Source organism: Anabrus simplex, chromosome 3, assembly GCF_040414725.1.
Source record: "Anabrus simplex isolate iqAnaSimp1 chromosome 3, ASM4041472v1, whole genome shotgun sequence".
Taxonomy (NCBI): Eukaryota; Metazoa; Arthropoda; class Insecta; order Orthoptera; family Tettigoniidae; genus Anabrus; species Anabrus simplex.
Window position 1 is genome coordinate 495,975,468 of NC_090267.1, and position 23,662 is coordinate 495,999,129.

At 39.5% G+C, this 23,662-nt stretch overlaps 1 protein-coding gene across 1 annotated transcript in view; it reads right to left on the reverse strand.

Annotated features, from left to right (window-relative positions):
- LOC136867475 (LIM domain transcription factor LMO4.2) overlaps nt 1-23,662 on the reverse strand; it is a 1,054,153-nt gene that overhangs the window by 691,862 nt on the left and 338,629 nt on the right. The gene's annotated exons all lie outside the window — the stretch shown is intronic.

Sequence of the window (23,662 nt, forward strand, 5' to 3'; positions counted from 1 at the left end):
GTGGTAAAGATATTGTCAAAAGGAAATACTTGTAGGACTGATTTGAAAGTTACAGTAGCGCCTACATGTGTTTCGAAGGTAGCATGGTTGCAATCGGTTGATTTATTCATTTACAAATGATATAAATTAAGAAAACACAATGTTCATAAGCAATCATTTGATACTCATTTATGCAATTGAGATTCATTTTTCAGAGAAAACATCGCTAGATTGTATCACGGTTATTTCTTGCATTTTTAAGTTCCATGCTATTAGATTGTCCAGTCTATCTGTAAACAGTTTTGGTCTCAAACAATGCCGTCAACACATTAAACCTTCTACCTGTATATCACATATTATGAACAGTTTTATTAAATAATTTACGTTAGAAGAACTTCTACGACACATTTGACTCATTTATAGGATTGGGGTTAATTTTTGCAGATAATATCGCTAGATTATATCATAATCAGAATGCAGGGAGGTACGATCGAAGAGTTAAGTCCTGTACCTTTTTATGAGTTTTATGAGGTTTGGCATGTTCGACTCATTGGATGAATGGTCAGCGTACTGTCCTTCGGTTCAGAGAGTCCAGGGTTCGATTCCGGCCGGGTCGGAAATTGTAACCTGCTTGGTTAATTCCAGTGGCCGGGGGGCTGGGTGACTGTGCTGTCTTCAACATTCCTGCAACTCACACACCACACATAACACTATCCTTCACCACAATAACACGCAGTTATCTACACATGGCAGATGCCGCCCACCCTCATCGGAGGGTCTGTCTTACAAGGGCTGCACTCGGATAGAAATAGCCACACTAAACTATTATTATTGTTATAGGCTTGAAATTCTTTGATATTGTAAGTTCGAAGCTTTTCCTGTGTCCAGTCTATTCCTGAAGAGCCTTGGTATAAAAAATGTCGTCAAAAATATTGAGGCAATCCATTCCAAAACTGGGTAAGTGAAAAATGGTGCTATGTTGAAAAAATGGTACTGTTGGATTGTGAATTATTCATGTACCATTCTGAACTACACTGTCGTTTCAAAAATTACTATAAGCAGTCAGAATTTACGATTTGCGCGTCATTCCAAAACTTGCTGTATTTAAAGATCCTGTTACGTCAAAACTAGCTAATTACTCTGAAAGGAGTTATCCAATGAGAGAATTGAATACAGGTCACTTGACCTATTGTTTCCTCCTTTAACTAAAGTCAGCATATTTACTTGTCATAAGTCTGTACTGAGTTCTACTACACATTCAACTGACACTATGCATGAATTGAATAAATGAATGGCTGTTGAATGAATGAATGTTTTAATTATTTAATTATTTAATTATTTTAATTATTGAATGATTGCGTGACTGAATTGTATTCATATATGCATGAATGAACAAAACAACCACTTCTCTCCCAGTCAAGGATAATCACCAACTGAGGAGAGAGCACTGCTAATTGAATGAGTCGATGAATAAATGCATGGATAAATTAATGAATGAATGCATGGATGGATGAATTAAATGCACCCGGCCAATAGCTAGGGAACACCAACAGCTGAGGAGGAAACATTCCATCTATTGGACCCTGACACATTACATGCAATTTAACAATTAATTACATTATGAAATACGAACAACAAACACAATACAGTGATACTAATACTGCTACTCACTATACTAATTACCACTATTGGCAGATTATTAACTAACCGATTCATAACTCAAACATGTATCCATAATCTTCTCTTGTAACTTTCTTCTATATCAACTTCTAATTACAATTAATAACCAAGATTACTGAGCTTATACCATTCTTTGCTTATCATCTTAATAATTCTATAGCCAAAACTCGCTATATCCAACCACCACCAATAACGTGATCCGATGTGAGGTCATGCGAGACCGGGAACAAGATGCCAGCTAAATGAATTATATTTATTAAGCCTTTCGCAACTATTTTGAAAACTGAATTGTATAACAATGTGTAGAATTAATATGGAAAGGAAAGGATAGCAGATGAGTTTCAAACCTTCAGTCACGGAATAAACTATTGGTAAAGTGAGAAGGTAAGATGCAGTGAAGAAGCTATGGGCAAGTTTTAGTAATGTTTTATCAATTGCTGCAGTATAAAGGCAATAGAACCAATAGAGTATGACAGATCAAGGTGTAGACGTATACAGAGAACATTTTGATGGTGTCAACATTAGATCGGAACAAGATAATGAGTAGCCAGTATTATTAGAAGAAGAAAGCGAGAGTGGAGCTCCAGACGTCAGGTGTAATATGATTCATTGTCACCACAAGCTTAGTTTGGATTGTGTACAAATTATCGTGTTCTGTGAAAATGTATTTTCCTCTTTACGTGTTGAATATTAAGCTTTATCCAATAAGCACTCACTCAAGGGTGCAATATTATGAATTGAATAATGAAAGTTATGTTCTACCTCCATTCTTATAACCGTGTTATTCCTAAACACTGCATGTCTTGTTCTTCATTGTCCAATTCCTCTGTTATCAGCATTTTAATACAATTATCAAACATGCTTAATTCGTAAACTTACCATGATCATAATTAATCACTAATTACGTTTAAAATCACGAAATCGTATGTCTGATATCTTTTTGAAATAATTCTAAATGAAGAGAAGAATTGTTTGATATAAAAATCTTCCTTGAATCTGAAATGGTTTCAAAACTAGACGTTTCCTTACGTTTTCTGAGAAATTTACAAAATACGACATAGCAACTTTTGGAATGGTTCGCCTCATATTATGACCAGTTTTATTAAATCTTTCATGATAAAACTACCTCTACTACCCGTCCGAGTGCCTCAGGAACTATCGTGCAAATTTTCGTACGGATCAGTGAAGTGATTTTTATAACAAACAAAAACAAACAAACAAACAAACAAACAAACAAACAAACAAACAAACAAACAAACAAACAAACAAACAAACAAACAAACTTTCTTTTCATTTTGCAGATATAGATTGTTATGAACACATTATGCTCAGTTAAGGGCACAGAGCGAATGGTTACGGGGATTGAGTTACGTAGCTGTCAGAGAATCCTGCAAACTGAACACAAAGGCTGTACTGTAAACAGACTGTATATAAGAATCGGGATTGTGTGACCACACAATCAACCCTTCCTATGCTAAGATTATTCAGAATTCAAATTCTGAGCATATTCACCAAGGCATGAAAAGGAACACTGTGCATCAAATATAGTAGATACCTGAGGACCACAATTTATACATACTATTTGCCACCCCTTGAGACTATACCTCAGTTAGTGTCCAGACCGTACAACAATATGTGGGATACAGAAATGCGTTCCCATTTTTACCGTAAATTTATGGTGGTGTAGAATACATTCCTTTTTCCAATATTCTCTCTAGAGTATTGCAATGAGCGTCAGATTTATACAACTGCAGAAACAAGAACGGTGCAGCAATTCTATTGTAGAGGCAGAAAAAAAGGTTTTTTCATTCGTTCTCTATTGTTTATACGAAGCCCTGTTCTTAGGATAATTGCCCCAGTTAATCACGTTAGATTGCAGATAAGCGCCAACTTCTCCAATTACTTCGTTTCATTAAGTGGATGTTCCGTACGCGACCTATATTGCACGTCGTCCTTCTGCGTAACAGTATAACACAAAAGAAGGAGCAGATAATGAACTATTACCTTGCTAGTGTCGACGTACATTAACGCATATTATTTTCAGGAGATTCGCGGACACTCATTAAATCAGGTAAGCCCAGGAAATTACGGGGAATATTTTTTCAATAGAGATGACTGCACAATCGAATAGTCTGAGCGTTATGGCGATGGTGGTGGTTACTGTTTTAAGAGGAAGCACAACTGAGCAACTATTAACACTTGTTTTAAACGTTGTATCCCAAAGTAGTTCGGGCATAATTTTATGTGACAAATAAATCCGCATTTCAATACAACACTGAAAATATCAATAACAATAATGTGTCAATAAATACTGTACCTCAACAAATAAAATAAAAATGATCGCGAAGAAATTATCTGTTCTATAACAATAATACTAAGAACAATTAAAATTGGACTTAAAATAGATACGACAAAAAGCAGAACACTTTTCAGAGAAGTAACACGAAAGACGGGATTTCAGGAGAGAAAGAAATTAACAACTGGAAGAAAATTGACTCAAGAGGAAAAGGAACAACATTCTCAGAAAATGAAGGAAGTTCGGAAACGAAGAAAAATGCAAAGAAAAGTAATCGAGGTTGATTTATCGTTCCCTTAAAAGGGTTATTCGAATAATAATAACAAAATAACAACAGTAATACCGAGATCGATAGGTGCATTCGCTTATATGCGGCCAGTATCCAGTATTCGGGAGATAGTAGGTTCGAACCCCACTGTCAGCAGTCGTGAAGATGGTTTACCGTGGTTTCCCATTTTCACACAAGAAAAATTCCGGGGCTCTACCTAAATTTAGGCTTCGTCCGCTTCCTTCCCACTCCTAGCTCTATCCTGTACCATTTGTCGCCGTAAGATGGTGCGATGTAAACCAACTTGAAAGAAAAATATACACGTAAATCTCAGATCCCATTGAAATCAAAATGAAAGTAAGACAAGGAGATGGTCTCTAACCTCTACTCTTTAACTGCATCCGTCAAAAGTGGTACACGAATGGCGCAAACAGAAATTAGTCCTCAAAAATCACCAACCAATCATTTTGGACAGAAAAAAATTAGCGGTATATTGCCTAGCATTTGCGGATGACCAAGGAATCTTAACCCGAGACATTTCAACAGCCCCAAATCAGATTGAACACATGAAAGAAATTGCGGAAAAAGTCGGCCTTCATATATCTTTGGAAAAGACAGAATAAACGACCTGCAACAAGAAGGCATCAACATTCATGGAGACAAGATGAGGAACAATTAAACGAGTATCGCAATTTATATAAATTTTGGTGAAACTTTTCAGCAAAATGGACTCGAAACAAAAGTCTATGCAATTGGATACCAAAAGATGGAAACTGCATACTGACTAATCCAAAATATCTTCAACAGAAAAGTCTCTCCGAGCACACAAAACCAAGACATTACAATACAGTCAATAAACCAGAATGCCTTTATGGGTCGGACACTCTAATTTAGAACATGAACGCACGCATTGAAAATATCGAGAAAAAGGAACGCAAAATCTTAAGAAAAATTCTGGGCCCTAAACTCGCCGAAGGACAATACCGACTGAGAGGCAGATAGGAAATCAAACAATACACGAATATTCACCGTGACATTAGAAAACGCATATTACGGTTCTCCGGACGTATTAAAAGAATGTTGCAGACAGACTTACAAGACAAATAGTTGAATTCTACGAAAACAATATTAAAGCCAACACAGACACAATGAAATGGATGGGCGAAACCAAAACCGTTTTGAAACAGGCAGGAATTACACAAGGAGATGTCCAAAACAGTCTAATCTTCAGATCCAATATTCGCAAATGGCAAGTTGTCCAAGAGGAAAGACCAAAGAAGGAGACTGGAGCAACCTGGTCTGAAGACAGAAAGGAAACCCACAGTAAAAGAATGAAAGCTATATGGGTATAAAGGAAAGAAAATTGACGCCTATAAATAATTTGGGAACTAATGGGCTTATTCGCAATAATAATAATAATAATAATAATAATAATAATAATAATAATAATAATAATAATAATAATAATAATAATTGTACCAGGCGGTACACCTCCGCGCCGCTAATTCAAACTTTGCGCCAGTTGAAACTCCTCTACTGGAGGAAGCCTGAACTCTAACAACCATGTTAATTCTAAAGGTTATCAGAAGATGTCGCTATCTGTAAATTTTGAAGAGTTCTGAACTGTGTCTTTTTCGATTTATTTTTGTTTTCTCTGTAGTGAGAAGTGTGAACATTCTCTTCTAGATGGCACTACTGAAGAAATACAACGGTGCACCCTAGTGCGAAGTGAAATAACTTTTTTTGAAGAATTTTAGTATGCATAAGTTTGTTCTTTGTTAAATTTCTTTCAGTCATTGTTTAGGTTGGCTGTATAACCCTTCTATTTCCACCAGTTTTGAATTCGACCAATGAGTAATTTTTGTAATTAATTTTCCACCAATCCTAGATGTCTTCTTCAGTTTTGACTTGTAATCTTTTGGCCGTCCAATAAAATGCTTGTGGGAGGGTGTTATCATTCATGAAAGGTCTCTAATGTTCCGCGAGGGTATATAAACTGCTGATTTTCGGGTCCCTGCGCCACTTCAGTAACATCTATCATTGTGTAAATGATGTAGCAGGGGGCGGGAAGCGCCTCTTTCGTCGGGCAGCAGTTCTTCAATAAGGTAATGGCCTTTTAATAACTTATTTTCTTGCTAGCTCAGCAGTTTAACTCTCGGGGCAGGTTCGATACCTTTTACCATGTAACTTTCCTCTAAAATGTAAAAGACACTTGGTATAGATTCTATCTCTTTAAACTACATATTGGGATAGAGAGTGCTTTACCCTCTCGAGCTCCCATTCCTATTGCTTTGAGGTGAACTTATTTTCACAACCGTTTCTTCCCTTCCTAATGTAATATAAATCATTTTCTTATGTATGTCACCTCTTTAGTATGGGATTAGCCCTGGCATAAGCGGCCTAGTGCCAAATAGGTTTTTAAAGAAATGTATTAGGAGTGCAGTTTCGCCTCCTCTCAAGTTGGTATTTTGGAGGCCATGTAATTGACCTGTTTCTTTACTTAATAGGCCTCAGTAGGTTGGGTATTTTTACCCCTGTTTTAATGTACTTGGAGGACAGCTTGAAAGTAGAGTTTGGTGTGGCCTTTGATAGGCTTGAACTTTGAGAGCGGGTTGCTCTTTCTTAAATTTGGTTTCTGTGTGCCTCGAGCAGGCTTTACTGAGTAATAGGGAGCTAGTGCTCCTGGGCATGATTGGGTTTTTTATGCCCCTTTGTTAAACCTTGTGTATAAGTAAAGTTGGGCTCATTGCTCAGGGATTGTGTTTCTGGAACTCGAAGACCAATATACATTAATAAACTGTAATTGTACATTCTTATTTTGTTGCTATATAACTAAGTTCCTGTTGTACTTGTTATTTCTTGATCTCGAAAAGAAAATATAACCTTGTTGAATTTTAAATTAACTTTAATTTCGTAAGTTGAGACCTGTTCATCCCAACACCTTCTTTCACCTCTAACTACCACGGAGAACTCCGTAACAATAATAATAATAATAATAATAATAATAATAATAATAATAATAATAATAATAATAATAATAGATCCGGGGCTCATAGGGATAAGAAGCGCCTTGGGTGAATGGGTGAGCAATGAAATTAATACAATAATTCTTGAAATGTTATTTCTTTCCCTTAAAAATTTAAACTTGATAAAACTGAATAAATAACGACAATATGATGAACTTGTCAGCTCCAACAATAACAATCACTAACAGTCCAAAAATCAGGTACAAACTTGAGAGAATTACAAATGCTAATTTACAAAGAAAAGCGCTAGATTGCTCTTGGCAGTTACAAGATTTGCAAGAGCAATATTTGCTCCTATCCTTTAGATAAAGGGGAGTCTGCGCACCAGTTATATCATAGTGCAGCCTCAGAGAATCATAAGTTTCTAATAGCGCACATACAACCTATCGTTTGTTCTTAATTAAAGTATTCCCCACTGTCGGCAGCCCTGAAAATGGTTTTCCGTGGTTTCCAATTTTCACACCAGGCAAATGCTGGGGCTGTACCTCGTAAGGCCACGGCCGCTTCCTTCCCAGTCCTAGCACTTTCCTGTCCCATCGTCGCCATAAGACCTATCTGTGTCGGTGCGACGTAAAGCAACTAGCAGAAAAAAATTTAAGTATTTACAAAAGGTAGCCCCGAGGTGGGCTTGTCTATTGCTCAACAGTTTACAACTTTCTGTTCCTCAAGGGGACTTCACATCAGACTCAATTCAACACACAAGAATAGATTTTCAGGTGCATGGTGGCCCATACTAAATGGCCTTAATGACAAAAGAAAAGGTTGGTTGTTAACGGTCATAAACAAAATGCAAGGAGGGGAAACGCCTGCACTCTTTCTAGAAATACATAAAATCCCAAGTGGGCTTATATCCCAATGATAAAGCCTTTTCTACACCGGGGTGACTAAATGAGAAACATTACATATCAAATAGGTGTTAAGAATTTTAGAGGTATAGGAAATTTAGTCACCCCGTGCCAAGTTGAATAGGAATGAACAGAGGGTAATCACTATTTGCTCCCTTACATTACATATTTCCCAGTAGGGAATAGAACAGTTCCTTAGACTTGCAAACATTTCTACACCTATTTAAGAAATTTACATGAAATAAAAGAGGTTGAAGCCTTTCCCTTAAGCTATCCGCAGGATCTATCACTGGTTTATGAAAATTCTGCCATTAGCTTGCGTTGCTCGGCCTTCCGAATGCTACCCGCAGCCACTGCCTCCCTTAGGAGACGCCGCACACAATTAACTTGGGCAATCAAGACAACTAGCAGTTTCCCGCTGGCTCCGCCCGCAATGTACAAAGTATGGTGTTGTTCGTTACTATCCTCACGAAGTATTTGCAAAGTTTCCAGTTAATGAAATAAAGCGCATGATCTGCTGTGGTAATAGAATGTAATATTGTGTCAACAAACCACTTGAAAATACATCACACAAAGAAATTGAATTAAACGTTCCTTGGAACAACACTACGCACCGAACTGTTAAAAAGTCCTTCAAAGATCTTCGTCATGGAGACAAATGTACTCATAACTTTTCTAAGAAACTACCCATTTAAGTAGTATTGCCTCAAAAGAAAGCGCTTGATCCGCTGAGTGTTTTAGACCAAAACAAACTGCGTACCTCAATTAGAACGAAATATATGATTGCTTCAATGAGAAAAAATGTTGAAGAAATGAGACATCAAATTGAATGTGCACTCAAAATGTTGACCGATAGGGCAGGGGGAGGTGGCGGTATACTACTTCTAACCACTAGATCGCGTCGTAAAATCCTGAATTAAATTCCAAACCTCTACACAGTGCTCCTATGGCCGATGGAGACGTTAATCTTTGAGCAGACCACTTAAAATATTCGATAGGAGTAGGCTATGTGCCGGCGCCGGGTTCCGTCCGTTACTATCATATATCATCTCATTTATTTATTTCGTCTCATTACCTCTGCTGAGGTTCACGCCAGAAAGGGCATCCGGTCATAAAAACTCGCTATAAACCTTCATCTTACTTCATATACGATCCCGTAGAGAGACGGGACATACATGTTGTTCAGTGACTCAGATCGATCCTTCCAAAAGCTAAATGCATGTGTATCTCTTTTTACAAGTTTTCTAATGTGTTTCTCATTTTTTGGATGAGTGTCACTGAACGTTTTCTGACCAATATTAAAGGATAATATTACTTATGTTCCCCAGGTAAACTATTGAAGCTTCTCCCAAATGTAAGTACGAAACGCCAATCTCGTGATTACATGGTTCAGGTACTCTCCAGCTCAAACTAAGCGTGCAAGGCAGTCCAATTAGTCTCATGCTCCAACAGAATAAGGATTAGCGAATTAGTCTTCATTTGAGGGGATAAGATGCACCCAGTTAGAAGAACGTCTTATTACTGCCACTTAATAATACCTGGGGATACACCCCAGTCTGCGGGGCCCATCTTGATCTCGAACACGTGCAAAAATACTTCAAGTTTCCTTTTTTCGACTCTCAAACCATCAGGTGTGAGAAATCCAACTCACCTAGGGTGACGTAAATAATCTCTCTTACTTCAAATAGTGTTAAAAGTTTTGAGCGCCAGGATACTAGCGCAAACTTTGGTTTTGACACGTATTTTCTATTGAATTTATTGCTTTACATCAATGAGGAGATGAAAATGACATACATAGACTTTAACACTCTTAATTTATACTTCTGTGTCCTCTTTCTCAACTCTGTTCATGTGGCTGTTGGTCACAATATTGCGAAGAGTGTTTCCCGCGCTCGCCGCGCTGAGGCACTCAGTCTTGGCTTGGCAGCCGCCGAGAACGGAGCTCACGTTGTTTGTTACCGCCAAGTGCGAAGTGCGCGCAGTTATTCGGTTTTTGAACACAAAACGTACTGAACCGATTGAAATCCATCGCCAATTGATGGAAGTGTATGGTGCGTCGTGCATGGATGTCAAAAATGTTCGTAAGCGGTGTAGAGAGTTTGCAGCCGGTCGGTGGATCATCCTGGAAAACCTGTCACAGCGTCTACAAAAATGCATCGACCGAAATGGTGATTATGTAGAAAAATAGCTAAATGTTCAAACTGTAAAATGATGTAAACTATTGTAGAAATAAGCAGGCCCATGTATTTATAAAAGGTAGGAGACCTTATTTTTGGGATTACCTTCGTACATTCTACACTTAGCTGGTTGCTAAGCGACTAATTCTTTCATTAATATTCTGATAATATATGTGATTTTCATCAATGGTAATGTCATGTTTGATTATTACCGTCAAGGCAGAGAGTACACACTTCCTCCGATCACTGAAGAATACTATTCCCTGCCATATATATACTAGAAAGACTGAAGGCAATTTATCTCAAAAGGTTATCTGCCTGGCTAAAAGCGCTCCTTCGGGACTAAACTATGAGGTCACAAGACAACTGTTCTATATAGAAGAACTGCGAATAAAAATACCGTTGATTTCCACGGCACAATACCAAGTTTTAAATCAAGAACTGCAGAATAAAAAAGCGAATATATGGATAGATTTTACAAAACAGACGGCATGGCGACGTCAGAATGGATGAATTGTGAAAACGAACTATAGCACAGTATACCGCCGTTCTTGTTAAATGTTCAAAAATCATTGAAAAAGGCAGGCAAAACAATATCACTGCAAGAGGCATATCAAGACGAGTTATCTGACCCATTTATAACGAATACTGCGGAGCGTCCTCTAATAAGATTTGAAATGTGATCCAGTCTAGTGACACCAGGTGTCCACCTAAGCATCTTCGTCTCCATGACGACTACCACTCGGTGCCGCAGAGAGCGACAGTCCGGTAGATCTTAGATTTCAGATGGTTCTTCATTCGATGGTCGCAAGTGGCACCTGTTATCATTCGCCACTACAGCCAGGCTGCGTGTATCAATATGTACCTTCCTATCTGCTATTTTTTTAAATACAAGATGCTTTACGTTGCACCGACTCATATAGCTCTTATGGCGACGGTGGGACAGGAAAGGGGTAGGAGTGGGAAGGAAGCGGCCGTGGCCTTAATTACGGTACAGCCCAGCATTTGCCTGGTGTGAAAATGGGAAAGCACGGAAATCCATCTTCAGGGCTGCTGACAGTGAGGCTCGAAACCACCATCTCCCGAATACTGGATACTATCCGCACTTAAGCAACTGCAGCTATCCCGCTCACTATCTGCTATCTATATGCAGGGTGACTCAAAAGACGAGGCAATGCTTCACGGAACACATGATTGGCATGGCAGGTTTCTTATTGAAACAAAAGTAAAGTACACAAAATTACTAACAGATGGCACCGGACAGCAACACCTCAGGTACAAATGGCTACACATCCTTGACGTGAAATGGAGTTTTATTGGCACCACAATGAGTGCACAAAGAGGCCAACAGATGGCGCTGGACAACAACACATCAGTGATGCTGCACGAGGCCAGTGCACGTTTAATATGCTTGCCTTGAGATAGGGCGTCAGATGCACCTGCAGTCACTGCATGTTGACGTTACCGGAAAATGCACAGTTAGTGAGGCTTTATTTACTTTATTTTGGTGTCAAAACCACAATGTCATGCCAATCAGGTGTGTCAATCATTACCTCTCTACCTCCAATATTCTGTGAAGTATTCCCTCGTCAAATGTTAACGGACATATAAATTATATGAGTGAAGAATTGGAAGAACAGACGCGGATTTTTGCAAATAATGTTATACAATATAGAATAATACATAAGTTACAAGATTGTGAGCAACTGCAAAGGGACCCCGACAATGTTGTGAGATGGTCCACAGAATCTGGTAAGATATACCCGGGGTTAAAAGTCAGACTGTGTGTTTCAGTAGGAGGAAAAGTCCTCTCAGTTTTAATTACTATATTATATATTTCCTTACCTACGTGTCAATAAAAATAAAGTTCTTACAATTTTCTTTACGATGCACCGACATACATAGGCCGTATAGCAACGATGGGGTGGGAAAGGTTAGGAGTGGGAAGTAGCGGCCATGGCTGTGCTGTTAATTAAAATGGGAAACCACGAAAAACAATCTTCAGGGCGGCCGACAGGGGGGTCGAACCCACTATCTAACGGATGGAAACTCAGGGCAGACCTTCATTAGGGTAATCACATAAAACGGTATTGTAAATAAACATAATTATGAGGGTATCTAGTGGCTGCAGTAGGGATGTAAAGGAAAGGGCCTATTAGTCTCTGGTAAGACCCCAACTTGAGTATGGTTCCAGTGTATGGGACTCTCACCAGAATTACTTGATTAGAGAACTGGAAAAAATCCAAAAGATAAACAGCTTGACTTGTTCTGGGTGATTTCCGACAAAATAGTAGCCTTACGAGAATGTTGAAAAGTTTAGGCTGGGAAGACTTGCGAGACGAGCTGCTCGACTAAGTGGTGTGTTCCGAGCTGGTTGTGATGAGGTGGTCTGGAATGGCATTAGTGGACGAATAAGTTTTTTTAAAACATCACAATATGAAGATAAAGTTGGAATTCAAGAGGACAAATTGGGTAAAATATTCGTCCATAGGAAGAGGAGCTGGGGATAGGAGTAATTTACGCAGGAAAGTGTTCAGTAAATTTCCAAATGCTTTGCAATTATTTACGAAATATCTAGGTAAAGGAGAATGCCTAGGTAAAGAACAGATAGGGTATCTGACGCCTGCCATCTAGGTGACTGCCCTAAATGCAGATTAGCGGTATCTGATTGATCGTTTTGAAAACCACCCGGTTTATTTAAGTCCTGTACTTCAGCCATTAGCATCGTATTCCTGAGATGTTATTTGTTGATCATTTATATACCGGTTCTTACTCTTACATGGACAGACTCATATTTTTGGTTTAATAAAACATCTCGCAGCCTGTCTGTTTAATTCTGTCAGACCCATCTGTTTTATGCCCATCTCAGTCCCCGCGAGTCAGGTGGTGAGGACTCTCCTGTCCCGCCTGACTGCGAACTGGTGGTTGTCAGTCTAGGTACATGACCACAGACGTCTATCCTACCTTCCTTAGCACAATAAAATCCTCTCTATCTGTAGGCAGAGTACTGCATTTTTCCTATATTCCAGAGAATGCTTCCCTCTCTAACCTTATTAATCTACATTTGCCATGAATGTATACATTACAGTAAATATTTGTAAAATTTTCTTTCGAAGGACTCATTTGTCCTGTAGGTTTGACACCCCTACTAGAGCACCAACCTCTGATCGTATAACTACATACAGCCAAGTCTATTGCCATTCCTAGTTTAATGAGTCATGTATTAATCAATAAATTATTTCATAAGCTTTAGTGAGGCTAGTACTCGAAGTATGCGAGCGATGCGCCAACTTATCTAATTTCCTTCTTCTTTGAGGAAGAATCAAGAGATTTCATACCGCATGACGCTAGATAATTAGCTTTTTAATTGGCAATTTCTCTTTTACGTACGAGAGTCAACTTCTCCACATACAGCAGTCGTAATCCGCTGCTTGGATAGAGGACATAATTAACACTTCATAAACCTATCTATCGCCACCGAATCGAAATTTACGTCCTAATGCTTGTGCGAGCTTTGAACATCCAATGCACGTTATGCTTTCGGTGAAAATTATGAGAAATGGCGAGGTATTATATCGGCTTTTGGAGTTATAGACTACAAGTCTTCTTGTGATTGTACGAGGACTGTGCGCGGTAATATTCGAGCACTCATCCATGTTTGACTGTACGAAGGGAGGAAACATTTAACATACCTACTTTTGTATTTCGTTTTGTTTGAAAAATCAAAACATAGAGATACCGAATTGCAGTGAAGTAGATATTACGATGGAGTAGAACAGTGAAAACTTGAAAAATATACATGAAAGAGCAACGAAGAAAAATAATCTAATAACAATAGTAGCGCAAGGAAATACTGTATAGGGAAACAACAATTAAGAATAATACAAAATCAAGAAAATAAGGAAAAATAAACATTCAGAGCAAAACGGAGAGCGGATACGGTCTCACTCTCAGCATTTCCTCAGTTCTGAAGATCGTGATCTCCGACGATGTTATTGGTCAGTTATCTTCCGGTCCTATTTAAAAGGTATTTCTTTCCATTTTTCATGCTGATGATCAAAAGACCTGGGATGTTGAACTGCCACGTTCTTCTATAGCACTTAATGCTACTGTCAATAATTCTATTACCTTTCTTCCAGAAAAAATATTCTTAGGCAGGGATTGTCTCTGTTACAGTATCTACCTAATCAGGTCTCTAATCCGGATTGAAAATTGGCCCTAAAATTTTGTAGGAAGCCAGGGAGGTTTTACGACGGGTCTACAATCGTAGGCATCGTACTTCTAAATTTAAATTTTTTGAAAAAGTATTGTTAAAACAGACACCCCAAAAGTTCTGATGAAAATCTGATATCGGCAAAACTTGGTTCTCGTTGGATAGGTCTTTTCAAAGCACTCGCACTCCATTCTGCGTTTTACTTCAACAAATTTCATATTCTTGCGAGATTGAAAGAGCGTGTGTGTTATAACTTTTAAAAATGTTTCTACTTTGCATGATTAATGGGGCTCTCATTTTCACAGCACGCTGAGTGGCTCAGGTGGCTGACCCGAACTTGGCAGGTTCCATCCCGGCTCAGTTCGGTGGTATCTGAAGGTGCTCAAATACGTCAGCCTCGCGTCCGTAGATTTATTGGCATATAAAAGAACTGATGCGGGACAAAATTGCGGCACCTCGGTGTCTCCAAGAACCGTGAAAGATAGTTAGTGGGACGTAAAAGCAATAACATTATTATTATTATTATTATTATTATTATTATTATTTTATTTATTTATTTATTTATTTATTTATTTATTTATTTATTTATTTATTTATTTATTTATTTATTTATTTATTTATTGTTACTATTGTAGATGTTTAAAGGGTATCTCATATAAATATATGAGAAGTTGTCGGTAGACCACTGAAGAACTAGGTTGCCTTTTCGTGCTCTCGATGACCGACCAGTGAGAGAGCATTAGAACTGATGGCCGTTCGTGTTCGAAACTGTACCGAAATGGAACAAAGAAATATGTGGTACCATGTTTCCTGACGCTCCCAGCGACACAAACGATCGGAGCAATAAACGGGCGGCGGTCACATTCCTCTGGGGCTTATATTTGCTAGTCTGGTAGTACACATCCATCATTCCCTAGCCTACTGTATATAAGTGGTGTGCTACTAATGCATCCACAATGAATAGTGGCTCGACTTGCCTGCTCTCTGGTTAAAGTTATGTTAACTAATTACACTAATTAGCTAATTAAATTCCAGACATCAGCCAGACAGACGGACAAACAAACAGCTGTGCGTACACTGCCATAACAGTTACGATAATTTAGGACAACTGCATCATGTATAAATACTAGGTACAGTCGCGTTCTGAAGCATGAGGTTCACCGCCTACATCTTGGGGGGACGATGTTATGTATCCCAGACTGTCGGGTCTGTTTATCCAACGGTGACCGAACTCTTAACTCCAGTCGCTTAAGTGCGGCCAGCCCAATATTCGGGAGATAATAATAATAAATATCCAAGGGTGTTCAATCTTGTGAAGCCTGAAGGCTAATATTTATTTCGAGCAAGATGGATACGCGGTTAGGTCACGTAGCTGTGAGATTACATTCGGGAGATTGAGTTCGAACACAGCTGTTTAATAAAATTTGTTTACCGGGAGATTTGGCCGTGCAGTTAGGGGCGCGCAGCTGTGAGCTTGCATCCGGGTGATAGTGGGTTCGTGTCCTACTGTCGGCAGGCTCCTGAATATGGTTTTCCATGGTTTCCCAATTTCACGCTAGGCAAATGCTGGGGCTGTACCTCAATTAAGATCATGGCCGTTTCCTTCCCTATGCAAAGCCCTCCTTATCCCGTCGTCTCCATAAGACCTATCTTTCTCGGTGCGACGTGGAGCAAGGTGTTAGATAATGTTCGTTTTCCGTGGTTTTCCGTTTTCATCCATGGAAAATGCTGGGGGTTAATTAAGGCGAAGGTCAACTCCGTCCCTACCATAACATATATCTGTGTGGATTCGATGTAAAATAATCTTTATACGAAAAAACAAACCAAACTCCTTGGTGCATCAGTCCCGTAGTAGGACCTTGGCCTACCAAGCGACCGCTGCTCAGCCCGAAGGTCTGAAGAAAAGAAATGTCATGTGGTCGGTACGACGAATATTTCAGGCTGTTATTTTTAGCGATTCAATTGCAATTGTGTAGGCTGGGTGGACCGAAAACCAGCTCTCAGATCCGGATAGAAATCTCTCTCCTGGTCGGAGATCGAACCCGGGACCTTCAAATAAGAAGCAGGCTCACTAAATCGCGTGACCGGCCTTTATAAAAATATAAAAATGAAATATTGTCTGACTACCTTTCGAAACGACATCCCTAAACTGGTGGGCGGAATTTCATTAAATATCAAAAATATTCTCAGGAAGAACTGTTCCATCAGGAACTACTTCACCTCATCAACATAGTAATTAATACTAAGAGGATTTTGCTTCTTTGTGGAACCTCACAACCCATTTAGCACCCATCTCGCAACACTTTCGAGATCCTATTGTTGTCGTTCACGGAGCAAACTGCGTTATTTAAAATGTATGTACGACAAATTATAACGTCCTGGAACAAAGTAAATGGGATGACATCGCAATAAGAGGTGCAAACGTCGATACGGCAAAAATCATCAAACACAATACTGAAATAATGCGTGTAAGAAACAGATGGCAGGAAAGGAGGACGAGAATATTACAACCGAAACGGCGTGTCAGCGGAAGAAGTCAGATGGAGGTGGGGACAAGACGAATAGGTACTTGACAGCTTACTGAGCAAGTTAGCCGTGAGGTTATGGGTGCGCAGCTGTGAGTTTGCATTCAGGAGGTAGTGGGGTCGGACGCCACTGTCGGCAGGTCTGAAGATGATTTCCCGTGGTATCCCATTTTTTACACCAGGCAAATGCTGGGGCTGTACCTTAATTAAGGCTACGTCCGCTCGCAAGTACATCTGCAAGGACATTAATGTACCATCTAATACATTGCGGATGGAGGCCTCGGTTAAATGCTAGTACATTATATATTTTTTAAACAGAAACATGCAACCGTCATATATCGAGAAAGCAGTATTTTCTCACATATGAAGTACGGAATTACTGGTGCATATTTCTTTCTGTAAATGTATTACATTCCTATCCCGTCTTATTTCTCGTTTCATTTTTCGCTTTCTCCAGCATGCGGCAGGCTGTAATGTCATTTGCATGCATCAATGTCTCAGTATTACCATACTTCATATCGCGATGCCCTACTTCCGTCCACTTTGGTCTTGTGACGGATATTTCTAGTTCTTCATCCGAAAGAAACATATAAATTACAATAGATTCAGACTGTCCCAAGCTTAGGTCCTCGAGTCGTTTCTCGAATACACAATACCTCCTTCCTCAACTCACAAAGATTACTTTCCTCAGTTGAGGGTTCCACAATGCACAGAGCATCATGTGGCAATGTAATTTATGATTGCGGCTTACAATGGCAATTGCTTGATTATAAAGGCCACCTCGTAGCCATGATCGTTAAGGCATGAAAGCTTTACGGTCTGACACCGTGGTTACCTCGTTCGAGTCTCGTTCGTGGAAAGAATTTTCACTATCAGAGAGTTCAACAAGAGTAGGCTAAGTACCTACACCGGGTCCTACGATATCCCTAGCACATTATCATAATTTCACACACAGTCGTGCTGGTTTCCCCTTAATAATAATAATAATAATAATAATAATAATAATAATAATAATAATAATAATAATAATAATAATAATAATAGAGTGATAAGTCTAGAGTTTGATTGTGATATATAAACTAACCCTTTTTATGTTGGTGAGTATAGTCAAGCGGGAGGAATGCTGTATTCCTCTCTGTGTAACGCACGGTATTTCAGGAAGTGTGCAGTGAATTTGACTTCTTTTAGCTGTCCCCCTAATGGGATGCAACGAGACGAAGAAAGGGACATTAATTACAGCGCGGGTGTCCACACAGCCTGTCATGCGTATGCACATAGAGCTGATACTGATTGATACGGGTCATCCGGCCTGTTAGTTCACCATTTGTCTCCTCCCCGTGTTGCGCACTTTCAATATTGGTATATTTGTATCCGACAAACAACTTTAAAAAACTATCTTTGGCTAATGGCTCGTTAGTTTAGTTTGTTTGCCTTTCGACAACTTGAAGCTCGTTTGGTAACAGATCCACATTAGACTGTTTGTTAGCTTACTTTATAGTGTTTCACCGTTACACAGAGATGTTACAACGAGCTCGCTGTTTGCTTTCCTTGTGATGATTTACTTCACTTTGTAGCGGTTTGACTGCCCTAAACACGTGAGGATAAATTTGGACACGGTCGTATTTCTTTATTGGTCGGGTTACCACTTCTTACGCTATCTCAAGGTGTGCCGAAGTAACTTTATATTTTCGTCTTTTGATCTATATTTATCCTAAATTACACAATATTATTCAGATGTTGTCTTCAAAACTAGAATGGGCACCACACGAAGTGTGTTTCTAAATTATTATTATTTATATATGTATATTTACAATTTGTTTCACACTGCACCGACACAGATAGGTCTTATGGCGATGATAGGTTAGGAAAAAGGCCAGGAATGGGGAGGAAGCGGTTGTGGCCTTAATTAAGGAACAGCCTGGTAACAAGGGAAACCACGGAATACCACCTTCAGGGCTGCCAACAGGGGTTCGACCCCACTATCTCACGAATGCAAGGTTATATCTACGTGACGCAAACCGCGTGCCCAACTCACTCGGTTTTCTAAAGTTAAAACAACTTTTCTGGAACCGTAACTTAAGATTTTCACGTGCCATGACTAAAGCCCGGATTTTTATGCAGTAATAGGTTACAATGCCTGTCCCGCGGTGTGTGGTAGCTTCTTACTCGGAGGACCCAGGTTTGATTCCCGGCCAGGTCAGGGATTTTTACCTGGATCTGAGGGATAAATCGAGGTCCACTCAGCCTACGTGATTACAATTGAGGAGCTATCTGACGGCGAGGTAGCTGCCCCGGTCTAGGAAGCCAAGAATAACGGCCGAAAGGATTCATCGTGCTGATCACACGACACCTCCTAATCTCCAGGCCTTCGGGATGAGCAGTGGTCGCTTGGAAGGCCATGGTCGTTCAGGTCTGTTGCGCCATGTGGTTTTGTTTGGTAATCGGTTAGAATGCAAATTTACTACGAATAACAGGTATCTGCACAACGGTTATGCTATGAGTTTTGTATAACCATTAGGGGTTCGGCCCATCAGAATGCCCTAGAATTTATGTTACTCTCACTTCATTACAGAAGAGCGGCCTAGACTGTACTTCCTAATAACCAACTTAGTCTGCATTCTAGCCTATACGTGCATAAATATCCGGGGTCTGATCATGAAGTATTACGTATAGGACGCGGACTTCTTTTAGGTTTTTATAACAGCAATTTTTACCGAGTGAGGTGGCCGTGCGTAGAGAATCACGTATCTGTGAGCTTTCATTTGGCAGATTGTGAGTTCCAATTCCACCGTCGGCATCACTGAAGATGGTTTTCTGTGTTTTCTCAGGCAAATGCTGGAGCTGCATGTTAAGTAAGGCGACGGCCGCTACCTTCGCAATTCCTGCTTTTTCCTCTCTTTGCATCGCGAACAACCTTCGATGTGTCAATGCGAAGTTAGAAAAAGGCTGTTTTCGCCTTTCCTTCTCACAGATTAGTCTTTTTAGGTTTAACATATTTTAGCCTGTTATAGACATTTTATGACACAATTTATCCCAAGGTTAGGCCGCCTGGTGGCTATGATACCCTAAGGCGTGAAATAAGCATGCTCTGTCACGTGGGTCGCTGATGCAGTTCTGCATCCTCCATTCTTTTCTATTAAACAGTAGATCCTCCTCCAACTCCAGTTCTTGGAGGTATGAGATGACAAAGTTTTTCCATCTCCTACGGGACATCCCTCTTCTTCTGTTCCCAGGAGGAGACACGTCTAAGAGGCTTCTTCCCACATAATCAATTCCTCTGCTCATCATGCGACCAAATCATTATAGTCTTGACTCCTAGATGTTGTCATTGACGCTGGTCGGCTTTACACAGTCCCGTATAGTTTCATTTCTGTTTCAATCCTACCTTGACACGCCGCACGTCAATCACCGCATTTCCATTCCTACCATGTACAGCTTTTCTTTCAGCGGCTGTTTCCACTGATACTGTTTATAAACCACACGTTAGGGCAGGGCAGTACAATCATTAAAATTTGATAGCATCCTATTGTCAAACATGACTTCCATACGTGTTATCCGTTTTAAGAGCTAGACTGGACTCTTCTGCTGATCTCAGCTCCAATATTACCATTATTCGGCAGTACTGAAACAAGACAGCGGGAGGTTCCTGTCAAACACGCAAGTTTCCCTTGTAGACGTACCAATCCAGTTCCTCAGTCTCATGCCTCTGCTGACCAGTGCTGCTCCCCATTTTTTTCAATGAAACATCCAGTTCTCCAGATGAATAAATTTTATTATTAAATGATTTGTCCAATTATAGACTGGACCTATCTGTGTCGGAGCGACGTAAAGCCCCTAGCAAAAAAAAAAAAATATAGACTGCTTAGAACCTGACCAGGGTACAGCATTTTTCTTTTCCTTTTCATCCCAGAACGTCTTCATTTGTCGGCTGATCACCTGCCTCTGTTCCTTCGGTAACACCTCCGAGGTTGGCGTCGAATTTGCAAAAGCGGAAAATCCGCATTAGTGACCTCTCACCGCAGGACCACTCTGTTACAGATGGTGTCATCTGTTATCTTCCGTATTTTTACAATAACTTCATATCTCTTCAAGCCAACCGGTAGTGTGTTCTAATTTGGAGATATATTTGTACTAAACATTTTTAGTTACTCTGTCGTTGTTCGTTTTGTGAAGATGTCCACAAAATTGTAGTCTTCACCTTTTAACTATATCTGCCATTTAATCTATATTCGGTAGAGGTCTTTCCTTTATGCTTTCATCCAAACATATATCTTGGGGACCCAAAATTTTCGAAAATATTTTCTTTGCTTTCATTTCCAGATGATTAATAAATCTTTCCATGTAAACAAATTCGGTTACAATCAATTTATTATTCTGTTTTCCGACAGATCGAGATAAATACAATTACAATTCATTCATCTCTAGGCGACGTCCAAAACCCAAGCTATACCACCAAGTCACTGACTTTCGATCGCCAAAACATACCATAACTGGGTGCCCATCTTATGTTGATGTCACGCTCATTACGTCAGCTACCATGGTCACATGTTGTGCATTCATCTTTCTCTACTTTCAAATAATATGGAAACGATTGTCATGCATGCGATACTTTTTAGCAGTAATCATATATTGGGTTACACGGAAAGTATGCCACCGATTTTAGACGAAATTCTTTGAACCAAATTTGAATGAAGTTTCAATTTTAAAAAATGCATTTATCCTAAAATCTGAGGTATGCTGTTGAATAGAGCCCGAATATTAAGCTACTTATAAGTTAGAACTCAAACTAGCCCGCTCTTCCATAATTCAGCGAGAGTAACATTCATTGTAGGGGTGCTGATGGGCCCCACCCTTATGTTTTTGCATACCTCATAGCATAGCCGTTGTGGAGGTTAGTTTACACTTGTTACTCGCTTCAGTAAGATTGCATTCTATCTTTTATTGCCTAAATATCCCGGACCTACTGACGACTTTACAGAGGAACTTTGGGAGGGGGAGGGGTGCCACCTTCAATCCAGGACATCCAGCCATCCACAACGATGAGTGTGAATAGGGCGTGTCGTGCAATGAATACCCGGACACACGTTGTAGTGATCAATGGTGACAACTCCCATAACCATCAGTCATTGTTTATTTCAAGATACGGCCACTGCTGCTCCATTATTTATTAACCTGCCTCCCTGCGGCTCTCTGAATTAATTACCCTATTAGGGCGAGGAGAGGAACAGAAATGAGAATAATAAAGTATAGCGCTTAAAATATTGATATCAGAAGAAAGTAATGTATCGGCATGCGGATGTACTGCGCAGCGGGAACTGTGGAATAATAGTTTATCTGTAAACAAGTTATGGAAACAGAGAACTTTGATTTGACGTAATAATAGTAACAGTAATAATGGATAAAACAATATGGGAATTTGGAGTGAAATCTAAATGCGCAAACATAATACGAAACACACTTACAGAAACATTTTCAAAAGTAAAACGTACGGGCGAAATATCAAAACCTATGTTAAAGGGAAATAATATTACGCCAATAACTTTGGAGAGAAAAACGAAAGTGTTGAAATTAATTGCCTGGTATTTGCAGATGATTTTGTATACTTTCAGAGGGCCTGCCATATTCTAGAACACCGCGGGTAGGGACGCGCAGTTATGAGCTTATATCCGGGAGATAGTGTGTTCAAACCCCACTATCGGGAGCCCTGAAGATGGTTTTCCGTGATTTCCCAGTTTCACACCCGGCCAATGCTGAGGATGTACTTAATATGGGCCACGTCCGATTCCTTACCACTCCTATCACTCTCCTGGAGGAAAACGTCGTTTCTCTGGCCATAAGACCTGTCTGTGTCGGTGCGACGTAAAGCAAATTGTAAAAAAATAAAAATAAAAAACTTTTGGAAGAAATAGCGAGCAAAATAGGTTTGAGAATCTCTGTAGAAGAAAACAAACATAAAGAACCTCTAACATTTTTGACAACACATATTGGTCGAATAGAGGAAGTAACGAAGTTCAAATAGCTGGGTGGAATAATTCAAGAAAATGGTTGAGAAACACCTGCTGTAGAAGAAATTTTACACAATATGAAAAGAACGTAAGGCATCACTAAAAATTTTACAACAAGAAATGCTTATCCAAAGACCTTGAAGCAATGCACTACACAACTGTGGTGAAACCAGAATGTCTTTACGCAAGTGAAGGTCTATTTTTGAGCTATATTCTGATAAACTTAGAGTACTGGTAAGGAAAATAATGATAGAAAATACTGGGCCCAATGAAAACAACGGAGCAATTGATATTAGGAAGTAAAAATAAAAATATACTTGATCACAGAAGTATATGAGAAACAATAAAAGAAAGTAGACTGATATTTTTGGACATACGAGTATATATATAATGGATGATAACAGACTGACACAACAGTATTCAACTACCTCTGGGAGGAAATGTCAACAACGAGCTCTATACAAGAGGTCAGGACAGATTTGAAAGAAATAGGAGAAGAAGAAATTAGAGAAGGAGAGATTTTAAAAGTAATTTTTTAAGAATGGAAGGATTTCACAGAAGTATGAAACGGAAACCCGATCCAAAGTGGTCTGAGGAGAGAAGAATAAAGCATAAAACGGAAGTGGAAACAACGAGGAAGGACGAATT